The sequence below is a fragment of the Arctopsyche grandis genome, chromosome 10 (genome assembly GCF_051622035.1).
Source record: "Arctopsyche grandis isolate Sample6627 chromosome 10, ASM5162203v2, whole genome shotgun sequence".
Classification (NCBI taxonomy): Eukaryota; Metazoa; Arthropoda; class Insecta; order Trichoptera; family Hydropsychidae; genus Arctopsyche; species Arctopsyche grandis.
Genome location: NC_135364.1, coordinates 14,830,934 through 14,846,328, shown reverse-complemented (window position 1 = coordinate 14,846,328; position 15,395 = coordinate 14,830,934). Strand labels below are relative to the sequence as shown.

The 15,395-nt window shown below is 35.0% G+C and overlaps 1 protein-coding gene and 2 non-coding genes across 3 annotated transcripts in view; all 3 read right to left on the bottom strand.

Annotated features, from left to right (window-relative positions):
- LOC143917624 (agrin-like) overlaps window positions 1-15,395 on the bottom strand; it is a 427,846-nt gene that overhangs the window by 97,792 nt on the left and 314,659 nt on the right. The window lies entirely within an intron of this gene.
- TRNAH-GUG (transfer RNA histidin (anticodon GUG)) lies at window positions 3,896-3,967 on the bottom strand. The gene has a single exon. It is a non-coding gene; the product is annotated as a tRNA-His (tRNA).
- Window positions 8,340-8,411, bottom strand: TRNAH-GUG (transfer RNA histidin (anticodon GUG)). Its single transcript has one exon. It is a non-coding gene; the product is annotated as a tRNA-His (tRNA).

Genomic DNA, 15,395 nt, shown 5'->3' with positions numbered 1-15,395 from the left:
ATTGAAATAATTTATGCAGGAATGATTACAAAGGGAACGCACGTTGTTATTATTCATCGTTATATAATACGACGTTTATAAATTGAAAATTTTAAATTCGGTCAGTTTTTAAAAGAGCAAGAATGGACTGCTTTAAAATGTATACTAATTTTTTGGCTAAGATTATTTTAAGTTATTTCTATTCAAAACCTTTTTTTATTCCATTTGGAACCCTTATTTAAAAAAAGACTTATTATGTCCCGAAAAGGTCCTAGGAAGACTTAAAAAAATGTCCTCACATAAATCATTTACATGTGATATGAGATTGAAAATAATGAATCTTTCCACTTTGAAGACAAGAAAAATGAGAGGTGATCTAATTGAAATCTATAAAATTGTAAATAATCATTACAATTATTTTCCTACGATAAACCTCTTAAAAAAAACATTCATTTTGAGAGGTTTTACTCTCAGACTGTAAAATATGTATATTTAATATATACAAATAGAAATATATATTCAAATACAGTGGCTAAAATTTTGATTAAAATAAAGATGTATTGTGAACATAATTTAGTAATAATAAAAAACATTTAAAAATCAAAAATCCTTTTTTAAGTTTACCTTTGGTATTTTCTCTTTATTTATTTTGTTTTCGTCTCTTTTGAGTTGGTTATATTTTCTTTTCTTTTTTTTTGTGTTTTTGATTTTTATTTATTTCTATTATTTAATATTTGTATTTCTGCCCTACTGTATGTTATATCAAACCCTTTGGGTCCATTAGATTTGCCACCTTTCCCAAGTATTCTTAAATAAATAAAAAATTTAAACGTATCGGATAGGAAATAAAATATTTTTGGCGACTATTGACATAAAAATTACATATTTGCGTAACATAGCTGGAAATATAGTGTTCATGATATAGATAAATGTATGATGTACTTAATGTTAAATTTTAATCATAAAATAAGCCCACACATTGAATATTCTATTTAAAATGAAATCCACTGCTATGAAATTGACAGTTGTTCCATATTTTAGCATTTCAATTCAATTCGATTCACACGCCAGAGTAATACGTGTTGCTAAAATCGTATCTCAAATTTTCCACTATATGTATCTATCCCAAATTCAAATTTTATATAAAAATCAATAAAACCTTCAAACACGTATCAAAATTTCACACGTTAACGAATGCGCATATTCAACGAGGTTGAACCAAACCGTTTCCACCTATTTTATCGACTTAAATACATTTGTATAATAATGGGTACATTACGGCAAATTTATAGTACGACATCTTTTAGGATGGTAATTAACAATTCATTGGTCGTCAGATCGATAGATATTTGAATATAAATTCAATCGTTATTATTAATGAGTTGAAATCCGTTTCATTTGGATTCGAAAATATATAACTGGATAAAGAAACGCTGATTTTTTTCGCCCCTACTTTTCTACGACGTAAACGCTGATTGCTTTGCCGTGTCGGTTTCACTCGTTAATGTTCCAATTCGGCATTCGCTATGAAAGGAACGTCTAACTCACACCCCCATCCCCACAACCTCTCATCTTCTTGAAAATAAAGAAAAAATAGAACTAAAGAGACACTTTCCATTTTTCATTCTCATGAATCCGTAATCAGATCGGTCGACGGGGAGAAAAGAAGTATCGAACGTTGGTGGGGGATGGTTTAAGGACTTCAAAGATGAGGCTTTTAGAGTTTTTGCGTTTATAGGAATTACCGCCGTGCTGGAGTTTCCTATCGTGTTACATATCTTCGTTATCTGAAAGGAAAGGACGAAGAGTGGGAAACCATTGACGTTGAACATTGGTCGTTAAGTCAATCAACGCTGCTCGCGGCTTCCGATCGGATAGATGTATATCGATTTGTGATCTTAAAAGCCTGAAAGGACTGATTGGACCAATTTGAACGGTGGGGAAACGTTATCAGAACAACGCTGACTGACCGAAGTTTCTTAAAATTCCCGTTGAAACAAACCTTTTCAATAGCATAGTTATTTCATGTAAATCCTGCCTAAAATAAGTTTGGAGTGCCACTTCTTCTAATATCCGGAACTTTATAAATCATTCACAATAGTCATAGTTGAAATAAATCTGAGCTAGAATAACAATGAAATATATAAATAGCAAACGTATAATATCGTATTTAATTATCAGACAGATACAGACACGTTTTATAATAATGTGATTGATCATCAGATCTTTACGTATGAAATTGATAGCTTTTTAAGTGGGCGGGTCTTCAAAATAAGAACGGAAAATTGAATGAAAAATTATATCTTAGCGTGTCATAAAAAACAGATTGAAATCTCCATCGTTGAGCGAACCGTGCAAAATGGAAATGTTTCGAAACGATCGGAAGATCGTAAGAAATTTTACTCAATCGTTTGCGAAGTGAAACATAGAAGAGCCTTGTAAGATAAAATCATCATTTAATTGAATAAACAGGTAATTGTAATATGCAACTTAAGCTGAAGGCTTAAGGTCTATGTATATAATACTATTTGGCAGTTCATGGTAACTGCGCAGCACAACAGCTCACGTAAACGACAGCTTCTTTTCATACTATACAGCAGCGCACGTTTCGGCAAGTTTACACTTGTTTTGGCCGAATGCAATGCAAAATCGGCTTACAAATACATTACAGAGCGTACCGATAGGGCGCAATATTACTTGTGTCGTATCGTCAAGTCAATACTGTCAAAATATGACATTTTCAAAAATACTCATTTGCGCATGCGCACTTTCAGTAGTACGCGAGCACTCGCTACTATAACTTCACGCAGTGCGTGAATATATCCACAGTGACCAAAGACAACCGGTTTTACTTGATATGTTACGGTGACACGCACTGCTGTGTAGTATGAATTTATTTAGTCGGCCAGTACTGTTACTAGCTGTTAAGTTTACGCTACGTAAGATATAAATATGTCTATATAAAATGTACTAAATAATACTTTTCGTATTGCTGGTTACGTGAAGTTGCTGGTACGTGCTGTCCTAATATTTATTCAAAATAAACTTGGAAAAGGCGGCAAGCCCGATGAACCCAAGGGGTTTGGTAACACATATGTACATATTTACATACATACAGCAGTATAGAAATAAAAAAATATCAATAAAAAAAAGAAAATACAAAAGATAAACTTAACCTAATAAAGGAAGAACTACAAAAACCCATTTATTTTAAGGAAATCATCAGGTTTATTTTTAAAAAGGTTTGAGTGACTACAAGTTACTAATTCATTGGATAGAACATTATAAATTTTAACCACACTAAGTGAAAAGAAGGATTGTCTAATTATTTTGAAGTGAATATCTATGTATTTGGAGTCTCATCTGATAGTATGACAGGGTTATTATAAGAAAATTGTAATGGTTATTTATAATTTTATAGATTTCAATTAGATCATATCTTATTTTTCTCGTTTCCAAAGTGTAGAGATTCATACTTTTCAATCTCATGTCATATGAAAGTGATTTTAGTTCGGAAGGATTTTTTGTAATCTTCATTGCACCCTCAATGACTAGACCTTCAATGTTGACTGGACACAAATTAATGAAGTTGTAGAACTATATTTAATTTAGCGTTATGCACCAAAACCTAACAGGTCTTTGCTTAACTATAAAGCAATTGTTATCATCAACTACATACATACATATTTATAGGGTCTAAATTTTGACTAAATTGCTAACGACTATAAAATGGAAAGTTGACCATTAGAAAGAGGCCCACACAAAAGATTAAAGTACATCGAAATGACAATAGATACTCGATATATGAAGAGAACAAGTAGTTTTTTCGAAAGTTTTAAATAATCATATCATATATCTACATAAATGGGATATTCCCATGACAAAAAATGCTTCGCCGGGACAGTGGGTTTAACACTGCCGTGACCAGGAGTCGAACCTGGGTTACTACGGCCACAACGTAGGGTCCTAACCACTAGACGATCACGGCTATCGAAGCTGGTGAATGTCGCTACTGACAAATCATATCGGTTATTCATTCCGATCTACTTTCACCGTTGCTTTGTTAGCGTTCACTAATAATAACGAACGATTTGCCGCACAGATGTCGTTATTAACGAGCGAATTTATATTCGTTCCTATTGAAATTGGAAATTCGATTCTTGAGAGTATACATGCACGACATTTTTCTTAGCGTTTCCTTTAACGACCTACGGAGGTTGTTTTGTTGTGTGTACTATCAACAACAACAACGACGACGACGACGAAAAAAAGTAAATGCGAAAAGCAAACTAATGTCGAAGGTTTTCTAGGCACGCGACGGCATGATGATACGATTCAATAGGCATCCGTTTTATTTTCCTTTTTTATTTCAAGGGAGGAAAAGAAAAGAAAAAGTTTCCACTATAAATATTTTCCTTTTATGAGAGGAAACAGAAAGCAGTGTTCAGCAAAGAGAACATTTGTTTGCTTTTCATAAAGTGACTATACACACTCACGAAAGGCACTCTGCAAACGACCAAGAAAAAATCGTTCAATTTTAATCTATCTATAAAAAATTCGCTATCAGAAATGAAATTTTGCTCACTAGTAATATTACAGAATATGCAATATTCTTGCATAAAATTTTAATTCCATATATCCATATTTTTTAACAGTATGTGCATTATGTTATGTGCATAGTTATACATGTAGGCTGCTATAATATCAATAAATTACGATCATATTGGAAAATGTCACCGTATCAGCGACCGGTCAGGATTAAAGCTGAAAATGTGCTAAATAACGGATTAAGTGCCCCGAAACGGAGAGGGTGAGAGGGAGAGACACCCATGCTAAAAACTCGAATTGTACCAGTGAATTTAATAATTTAATTCCGACCAATTAGGATATTATCGGTCACAATTTTGACTTTATTCGACCGACTGTTTCGGGATTTCATTTAAATTTATCGACTAATAAATTACGCGAATCTACCATATAAAATAAGGATTAAGCACCTTCACTGTACTCACATTCCTTGCGTAGAAAAATACTAAAACAAAACCTTAAAATATAATGATCCAATCACATTAACATAGGAAAATTAGCGACTGTGTGTACTTTTTTACATACGGCAAAGGTATTATATATTGGTATATGTAAGCATCCTTTTCAGATGCACTGGAATTGGGGGGAAATTCTCAAAGGGAATTCGAAAAAATGATATAATGTAAAAGAGAGGTACGGCTCTTGTGTTATAGAAAATATATGTATGTATATTCGTTGGAAGCAACCTCGTTAAGTAAAATCGTTCAAAGTGGAAAAAAATCTTCACAAACAAGCATCCGCAAATGTACGTATTATTAAATTAAAAAAAAAATAATTTTTGCTCTCGAAAAGTTAAATAATGAATACAAAGTTAATATAAATGATAGTCGTTTGTACCAGAATTGTATTATTATTTCGCATTAAACTGTGCAGCTGAAATAAGACGAAATTAAACCACAAAAATACATTTAAATCTATTTGAATTAATATTTTAAATACAGATATTGAATATTTGAGAAAAAAAAAGCTTATGACTTCATTGTTCATATATCGGATAAAATATTTCTATATTGGGTTTTCCTAAATTTCCGGAGGCTTTCATGCCAATACGTAGTACACAAATAAAGTGCTCAAATACGTCAATCCACATCGGTTCGCGTTTCTGTCGAAAATTCGAACATACACTCCGCTTTTCCGACGCAAAATTTCCATTTTTCTTTAACGCCTTTCAGTCGTGTAAAAGAGACCTTTTTGTATAGAAACTCACGCCTCATACAGTTAATTACACCCAGTTAAGAATACCAATTACACAGTGCCGAAGGCGAACGACTCACTTTCTCAACAATCCTTACAAACTCGATTGATTCATATAAAGTGATTTTCCACGAGGAATTAGATGTGAAAGTACGTCGTGGAAATTTCTAATAATTTCGCGGACATAATGGCCCGTCGGCGAACAATCGAGCTTTGTGCCAACTCGCCAGAAACGAACCGATAGGGCCCCGGGACGGTCATAATGGACCCTAGGGTCTCCAATTTAAAGCGCTCATTTGACTCGCAGCGGTTCACTATATCAAATAGACCCAATAATGGCGACCCCAGGAGTCAATAGAGCCTCCGATGGGCCGAACTCGACATAAATTCACACCGAGGACCGGGTCGCGTCCCTATTGTTCCTGTGCTTGTTGTCGTGTGCGGTCCGCAGAGGGTTAACGCGTCGCTGACGAATTCTTGCTGGCTGTGTGAAAACGACCCCAAATTCCCTCCCATTTTCCGCTTTTCCTCCCTTCGTACGGGGCGTATTGTGCCCGTCCTTTCGATTCGATATTTACGAGCGCGTTAATCGCACGCGTTAGCCCTCTCTTGATTAAATTAACAGGATTTTTGCTAATTACGAATATGTACTCGCATTTTACAAAAATCAAAATTTAAAAGAACACCATATGCATTTAGTTAAAACAACAATGCCTAGAAATATTGTGGATGGAATAAACAAGCGATATTGCATAATCGGCAAATAATGTGTCATTTGGGAACTTCATTAGACATTGAAATTGTCTGCTATTTTATAAACTGCGTTATTTATTTATGTCGCACAATTTATATGTATGTACATACATGCATACATATATATGTATATACAAACGATATGAAAATTTTTCTAGAAATTGTGACTTTAAAATACAAAATTATATATTTGATTTTTATTATTGTCAAAAATGTTGAAAAGAAAAGTTAACATGAACTAAAAATAAGTATTTGAAATTATTTCTTAATTATTGCTCTGTCATTCAGGTGAAAATTCTGAAAAATAATACAATAAATAAATAGGCGAACGAAAGAGTCCTGTCACATTGAAAAGTATCATATTTATAAAATACAAAAAGCACGAGTTATTAGTATGACAAAAAGATTTGGAAACTAATATTCCCATTTCAAATCAATATACGTACATGTTTATGTATGTATGTATGGAAAATTTCTAGTCTTTTATTTGTGACACTAGTGTCGTGATAAAGTTGCCAAGTTTTATTAAAACTTATAACAATACCTATATATATATATATATATATATATATATATATATATATATATATATATATATATATATATATATATATATATATATATATATATATATATATATATATATATATATAAAAGAATGACACTCCAATACGATACAATTCTTGCGCAGATCAGCGATTTATTTGAACGGTTATCAATATTTTATTATTAAAACACGGCATATTTCCACAACCAGTTGATCAAATATTGCTATAAAGCGAATATTTGTCGTTCGAAATGAAATATAACTTATTTCAGCAAAATAGTTTAAGTCAATATCATTGTATTTGAAATATTATTACTTTAAGCTAAATTTAACAATATCGAATACACCCATGCGCGAGTAAAATTTCTGTCTCTCTCTCTTTCTCTGATTCAAATAATGAATGTCATGTATTTCATATGTTTATAAATCGTTCAATATATCACCGCACCGAATTCAATCCGCCACCACGCATATTTACATAAATAAAGTGAAAATATAATGATTTATATATTATAATATACGATCGGAAAAGAAATGAAAAATTGAGGAATGGAGGATTCGTCGAAAAAAATTGTAATGGAACTTTTTTCCAATCTGAGCATGAAAATTGTCTGATTTTTCGAAGCGATTTGGCCTAGGCGATTTTCATATTGATGGCAATGATCGTTTGAAAATGCAAATGGCCATGTACGAGGGAACGTTTGATTTTCCGCATAATATTACAGATAACAGTCAAACACACTCTACAGCACTTACATACATACATATACGGGGAACGTAGGTGCTTGTCGACCGATAAAAGCGTCACATTCCCGTGAAAATCGACGCTGAAAATTTTTTTAGTGCCATCGAATAACATTCCAACCGAATTTTACGACGAACACCGAACGTTATCCCGTCTAATTGTTGATAAATAATTTACGAATATACGACGATTCCAAATTGTTATATGTACCTATCAAATGGGTCACTCGAAACGGGTCACGTCGTTAGTGAGGTTTGTAATTTTGATTGAGGGTTATCGATTCAGTTATATTTGTATTAGATCAATACTTCAGCCGCCCGCCAAGTAATTACTGTCACGTTCATAATGAATCAGACATAAATATGTACATAAAAATTTATTATTTACGACCATATACGGTCAATACGATGGAAAAATTCAACACAAAAAACTATCAAACATGCTTTTTGGCTAATCATAATATATCTGGAGTATTGGTGTAATTTTTTTGGAATTAAAAAAAATATATACTTCGCCGGGACAGTGGGTTAACACTGCCGTGACCAGGAGTCGAACCTGGGTTACTACGGCCACAACGTAGGGTCCTAACCACTAGACGATCACGGCTATCGAAGCTGATAAATTGGACTATCTGTGTAATGTACACTAGTTGTGATTTGCTTTCACTTTTGTCAGTCGAAACGAACGTTCACTACGTTATCTGTAAAAAAATACACCGTTATACGGAACAGCTCACGGCTCATTGCACAGGTCATAAAGCGATATCGTTCGCAGATAAAACACGTGTCAAAAGATCAATTTGACTATATTGTAATGTAATTGTTGATTTGTATCCTCACTTTACAAACACTATTCATATAAAGTCATAAATGAAATCATTATCAAAAATTAAACGTACAGAATTTTCCAATACCTGCCGCTTCAATTATATAATTCATATCTACCACTATCCAATGCTCTTTTTCTTTGTTTTAATTTTATTTCATTATTGTAATTTATTTTTAGAAACTCTTTTAGTATCAATGTTTTGTTGTGTATGTTTCAAAGCTGTTTTTTCTGTATTTTTTTAAATTATAAATAATCAAATTTAAAATTTGTCTTGAAAATTTCCAAAAATATACACAAAACGTGCTAACCTCACCAAACCTTACGCAACCAAACCTAACCATCACCGAAATCAAAGAATTGGACATTGCAAAAATATACACAAAACATGCTAACTTCACGAACCCTCAACCAAACCTAACCTAACCATCACCGAAATCAATGAATTCGACATTGCAAAAATATACACAAAACGTGCTCACCTCACCTTACCCAACCCAACCTCACCTAACCATAACCGAAATCAAAGAATTCGACATTGCCAAAATATCCACAAAACGTGCTAACCTCACCAAACCTAACCCAACCTAACCTAACCATCACCGAAATCAAAGAATTTGACAAAGCAAAAATATACACAAAACGTGCTAACTTCACGAAAACTAACCCAACCTAACCTAACCATCACCGAAATCAAAGAATTGGACATTGCAACAATAGACACAAAACGTGCTAACCTCACCAAACCTAACCCAACCTAACCTAACGATCACCGAAATCAAAGAATTCGACATTGCCAAAACATCCACAAAACGTGCTAACCTCACCAAACCCAACCCAACCTAACCTAACCATCACCGAAATCAAAGAATTGGACATTGCCAAAATATACACAATACGTGCTCACCTCACCAAACCTATTCCAACCTAACCTAGCCATCACGGAAATCAATGAATTCGACATTGCAAAAATATACACAAAACGTGCTAACCTCACCAAACCTAACCCAACCTAACCTGACCTTCACCGAAATCAAAGAGTTCGACATTGCCAAAATATTCACTAAACGTGCTAACCTCACCAAACTTAACCAAACCTAACCTTATCAACACTGGAATCAAAGAATTCCAGATTGTATGATTTTCACAAAACTCGCTAACCTCACCAAACCTAACCGAACCTAACCTAACCATCACCGAAATCAAAGAATTGGACATTGCCAAAATATACACAATACGTGCTCACCTCACCAAACCTATTCCAACCTAACCTAACCATCACGGAAATCAATGAATTCGACATTGCAAAAATATACACAAAACGTGCTAACCTCACCAAACCTAACCCAACCTAACCTGACCTTCACCGAAATCAAAGAGTTCGACATTGCCAAAATATTCACTAAACGTGCTAACCTCACCAAACTTAACCAAACCTAACCTTATCATCACCGAAATCAAAGAATTGGACATTGCAAAAATATAAAAAAAACGTGCTAACTTCAGGAAACCTAACCCAACCTAACCTAAACATCACCGATATCAATGAATTCGACATTGCAAAAATATCCACAAAACGTGCTAACGTCACCAAACCTCACCCAACCTAAGCTAACCATCACCGAAATCAAAGAATTGGACATTGCAAAAATATACACTAAACGTGTTAACTTCAGGAAACCTAGCCCAACCTAACCTAACCATCACCGAAATCAATGAATTCGACATTGCCAAAATATACACAATACGTTGTCACCTCACCAAACCTATTCCAACCTAACCTTACCATCACGGAAATCAATGAATTCGACATTGCAAAAATATACACAAAACGTGCTAACCTCACCAAACCTAACCCAACCTAACCTAACCTTCACCGAAATCAAAGAGTTCGACATTGCCAAAATATCCACAAAACGTGCTAACCTTATCAAACCTAATCCAATCTAACCTTATCAACACTGGAATCAAAGAATTCCAGATTGTATGATTTTCACAAAACTCGCTAACCTCACCAAACCTAACCGAACCTAACCTAACCATCACCGAAATCAATGAATTCGACATTGCCAAAATATAAACAAAACGTGCTAACCTCACCAAACCTAACCCAACCTAACCTAACCATCACCGAAATCAAAGAATTTGACAAAGCAAAAATATACACAAAACGTGCTAACTTCACGAAGTTGAGACTGCACCGTCACCCTAACATAGAAGCGCTGCAGCTATTGGACACAACTCACCAGCAGAGGCGTTTAAAGCGAAAAAAGCCTCACGAATTGGTGTTCTGAATGTGAGAGATTCAGAAGCCCAATTCACAATTTTGGGGACGGAGTGATGATTCCGTAGTGCCCGTACATGATCTGAAGAGCAACGATATCGCTGGTGATGATTTATCGGGAATCGATAAGATGGCACCAAAAAAAAAAAAAAAAAAACTTCACGAAAACTAACCCAACCTAACCTAACCATCACCGAAATCAAAGAATTGGACATTGCAACAATATACACAAAACGTGCTAACCTCACCAAAACTAACCCAACCTAACCTAACGATCACCGAAATCAAAGAATTCGACATTGCCAAAATATCCACTAAACGTGCTAACCACACCAAACCTCACCCAACCTAACCTAACCATCACCGAAATCAATGAATTCGACATTGCCAAAATATACACAATACGTGCTCACCTCACCAAACCTATTCCAACCTAACCTAACCATCACGGAAATCAATGAATTAGACATTGCAAAAATATACACAAAACGTGCTAACCTCACCAAACCTAACCCAACCTAACCTAACCTTCACCGAAATCAAAGAGTTCGACATTGCCAAAATATCCACAAAACGTGCTAACCTTATCAAACCTAACCCAATCTAACCTAACCAACACTGGAATCAAAGAATTCCAGATTGTATGATTTTCACAAAAATCGCTAACCTCACCAAACCTAACCCAACCTAACCTAACGATCACCGAAATCAAAAAATTCGACATTGCCAAAATATCCACAAAACGTGCTAACGTCACCAAACCTCACCCAACCTAACCTAACCATCACCGAAATCAAAGAATTGGACATTGCAAAAATATACACTAAACGTGTTAACTTCAGGAAACCTAGCCCAACCTAACCTAACCATCACCGAAATCAATGAATTCGACATTGCCAAAATATACACAATACGTGCTCACCTCACCAAACCTATTCCAACCTAACCTAACCATCACGGAAATCAATGAATTAGACATTGCAAAAATATACACAAAACGTGCTAACCTCACCAAACCTAACCCAACCTAACCTAACCATCACCGAAATCAAAGAATTTGACAAAGCAAAAATATACACAAAACGTGCTAACCTCACCAAAACTAACCCAACCTAACCTAACGATCACCGAAATCAAAGAATTCGACATTGCCAAAATATCCACAAAACGTGCTAACCACACCAAACCTCACCCAACCTAACATAACCATCACCGAAATCAATGAATTCGACATTGCCAAAATATCCACAAAACGTGCTAACCTCACCAAACCTAACCCAACCTAACCTAACCATCACCGAAATCAAAGAATTGGACATTGCAAAAATATACACAATACGTGCTCACCTCACCAAACCTATTCCAACCTAACCTAACCATCACGGAAATCAATGAATTAGACATTGCCAAAATATCCACAAAACGTGCTAACCTTATCAAACCTAATCCAATCTAACCTAACCAACACTGGAATCAAAGAATTCCAGATTGTATGATTTTCACAAAACTCGCTAACCTCACCAAACCTAACCCAACCTAACCTAACCATCAACGAAATCAATGAATTCGACATTGCCAAAATATACACAAAACGTGCTAACCTCACCAAACCTAACCCAACCTAACCTCTAACCATCACGGAAATCAATGAATTCGACATTGCAAAAATATACACAAAACGTGCTAACCTCACCAAACCTAACCCAACCCAACCTAACCTACACCGAAATCAAAGAGTTCGACATTGCCAAAATATCCACAAAACGTGCTAACCTTACCAAACCTAACCCAATCTCACCTAACCAACACCGGAATCAAAGAAATCCAGATTGTATGATTTTCACAAAACTCGCTAACCTCACCAAACCTAACCGAACCTAACCTAACCATTACCGAAATCAAAGAATTTGACAAAGCAAAAATATACACAAAACGTGCTAACTTCACGAAAACTAACCCAACCTAACCTAACCATCACCGAAATCAAAGAATTGGACATTGCAACAATAGACACAAAACGTGCTAACCTCACCAAACCTAACCAAACCTAACCTAACGATCACCGAAATCAAAGAATTCGACATTGCCAAAATATCCACAAAACGTGCTTACCTCACCAAACCTCACCCAACCTAACCTAACCATCACCGAAATCAAAGAATTGGACATTGCAAAAATATACACTAAACGTGCTAACCTTATCAAACCTAACCCAATCTAACCTAACCATCACCGAAAATAATGAATTCGACATTGCAAAAATATACACAAAACGTGCTCACCTCACCAAACGTAACCCAACCTAACCTAACCTTCATCGAAATCAAAGAGTTCGACATTGCCAAAATATCCACAAAACGTGCTAACCTTATCAAACCTTACCCAATCTAACCTAACCAACACTGGAATCAAAGAATTCCAGATTGTATGATTTTCACAAAACTCGCTAACCTCACTAAACCTAACCCAACCTAACCTAACCATCACCGAAATCAAAGAATTCGACATTGCCAAAATATCCACAAAACGTGCTAACCTCACCAAACGTAACCCAACCTAACCTAACCTTCACCGAAATCAAAGAGTTCGACATTGCCAAAATATCCACAAAACGTGCTAACCTTATCAAACCTAACCCAATCTAACCTAACCATCACCGAAAATAATGAATTCGACATTGCAAAAATATTCACAAAACGTGCTCACCTCACCAAACGTAACCCAACCTAACCTAACCTTCACCGAAATCAAAGAATTCGACATTGCCAAAATATCCACAAAACGTGCTAACCTTATCAAACCTAACCCCATCTAACCTAACCATCACCGAAATCAATGAATTCGACATTGCCAAAATATACACAATACGTGCTCACCTCACCAAATCTATTCCCACCTAACTTAACCATCACCGAAATCAATGAATTCGACATTGCCAAAATATACACAATACGTGCTCACCTCACCAAATCTATTCCCACCTAACCTAACCATCACGGAAATCAATGAATTCGACATTGCAAAAATATACACAAAACGTGCTAACCTCACCAAACGTAACGCAACCTAACCTAACCTTCACTGAAATCAAAGAGTTCGACATTGCCAAAATATCCACAAAACGTGCTAACCTTATCAAACCTAACCCAATGTAACCTAATCAACACTGGAATCAAAGAATTTCAGATTGTATGATTTTCACAAAACTCGCTTACCTCACCAAACCTAAACCAATCTAACCTAACGATCACCGAAATCAAAGAATTCGACATTGCCAAAATATCCACAAAACTTGCTAACCTCACCAAACCTAACCCAACCTAACCTAACCATCACGGAAATCAATGATTTCGACATTGCAAAAATATACACAAAACGTGCTAACCTTACCAAACCTTACCTAACCTAACCTAACCATCACCGAAATCAAAGAATTGGACATTGCAAAAATATAAACAAAACGTCCTAACTTCACGAAACCTCACCCAACCTAACCTAACCATCACTGAAATCAATGAAATGGACATTGCAAAAATATACACTTAACGTGTTAACTTCAGGAAACCTAACCCAACCTAACCTAACCATCACCGAAATCAATGAATTCGACATTGCCAAAATATACACAATACGTGCTCACCTCACCAAACTTATTCCAACCTAACCCAACCATCACGGAAATCAATGAATTCGACATTGCAAAAATATACACAAAACGTGCTAACCTCACCAAACGTAACGCAACCTAACCTAACCTTCACCGAAATCAAAGAGTTCGACATTGCCAAAATATCCACAAAACGTGCTAACCTTATCAAACCTAACCCAATCTAACCTAACCAACACTGGAATCAAAGAATTCCAGATTGTATGATTTTCACAAAACTCGCTAACCTCACCAAACCTAAACCAACCTAACCTAACGATCACCGAAATCAAAGAATTCGACATTGCCAAAATATCCACAAAACTTGCTTACCTCACCAAACTAACCCAACCTAACCTAACCATCACCGAAATCAATAAATTCGACATTGCAAAAATATCCACAAAACGTGCTTACCTCACCAAACATAACCCAACCTAACCTCACCATCACCGAAATCAAAGAATTGGACATTGCAAAAATATACACAAAACGTGCTAACTTCACGAAACCTCACCCAACCTAACCTAACCATCACCGAAATCAAAGAATTGGACATTGCAAAAATATACACTAAACGTGTTTGGAAAATTTAATAAAATCAAATCTGCAACAACAACTACATATTTATAGAAAGAATAGATTATTTTTATTTATTTATTACAGAAACATACAGTATTACAATACTTTTTAAAACATTGGCACCAAAAAATTGTCTAGATAATTATTTTTTATTTATGTATTATATATTAAGCCTGACCAAAGGTTATACAGGTTACCTAAAGACGACATCTATGATTAAACATTTAATCAAATTTAATTTATTAAAAATTGA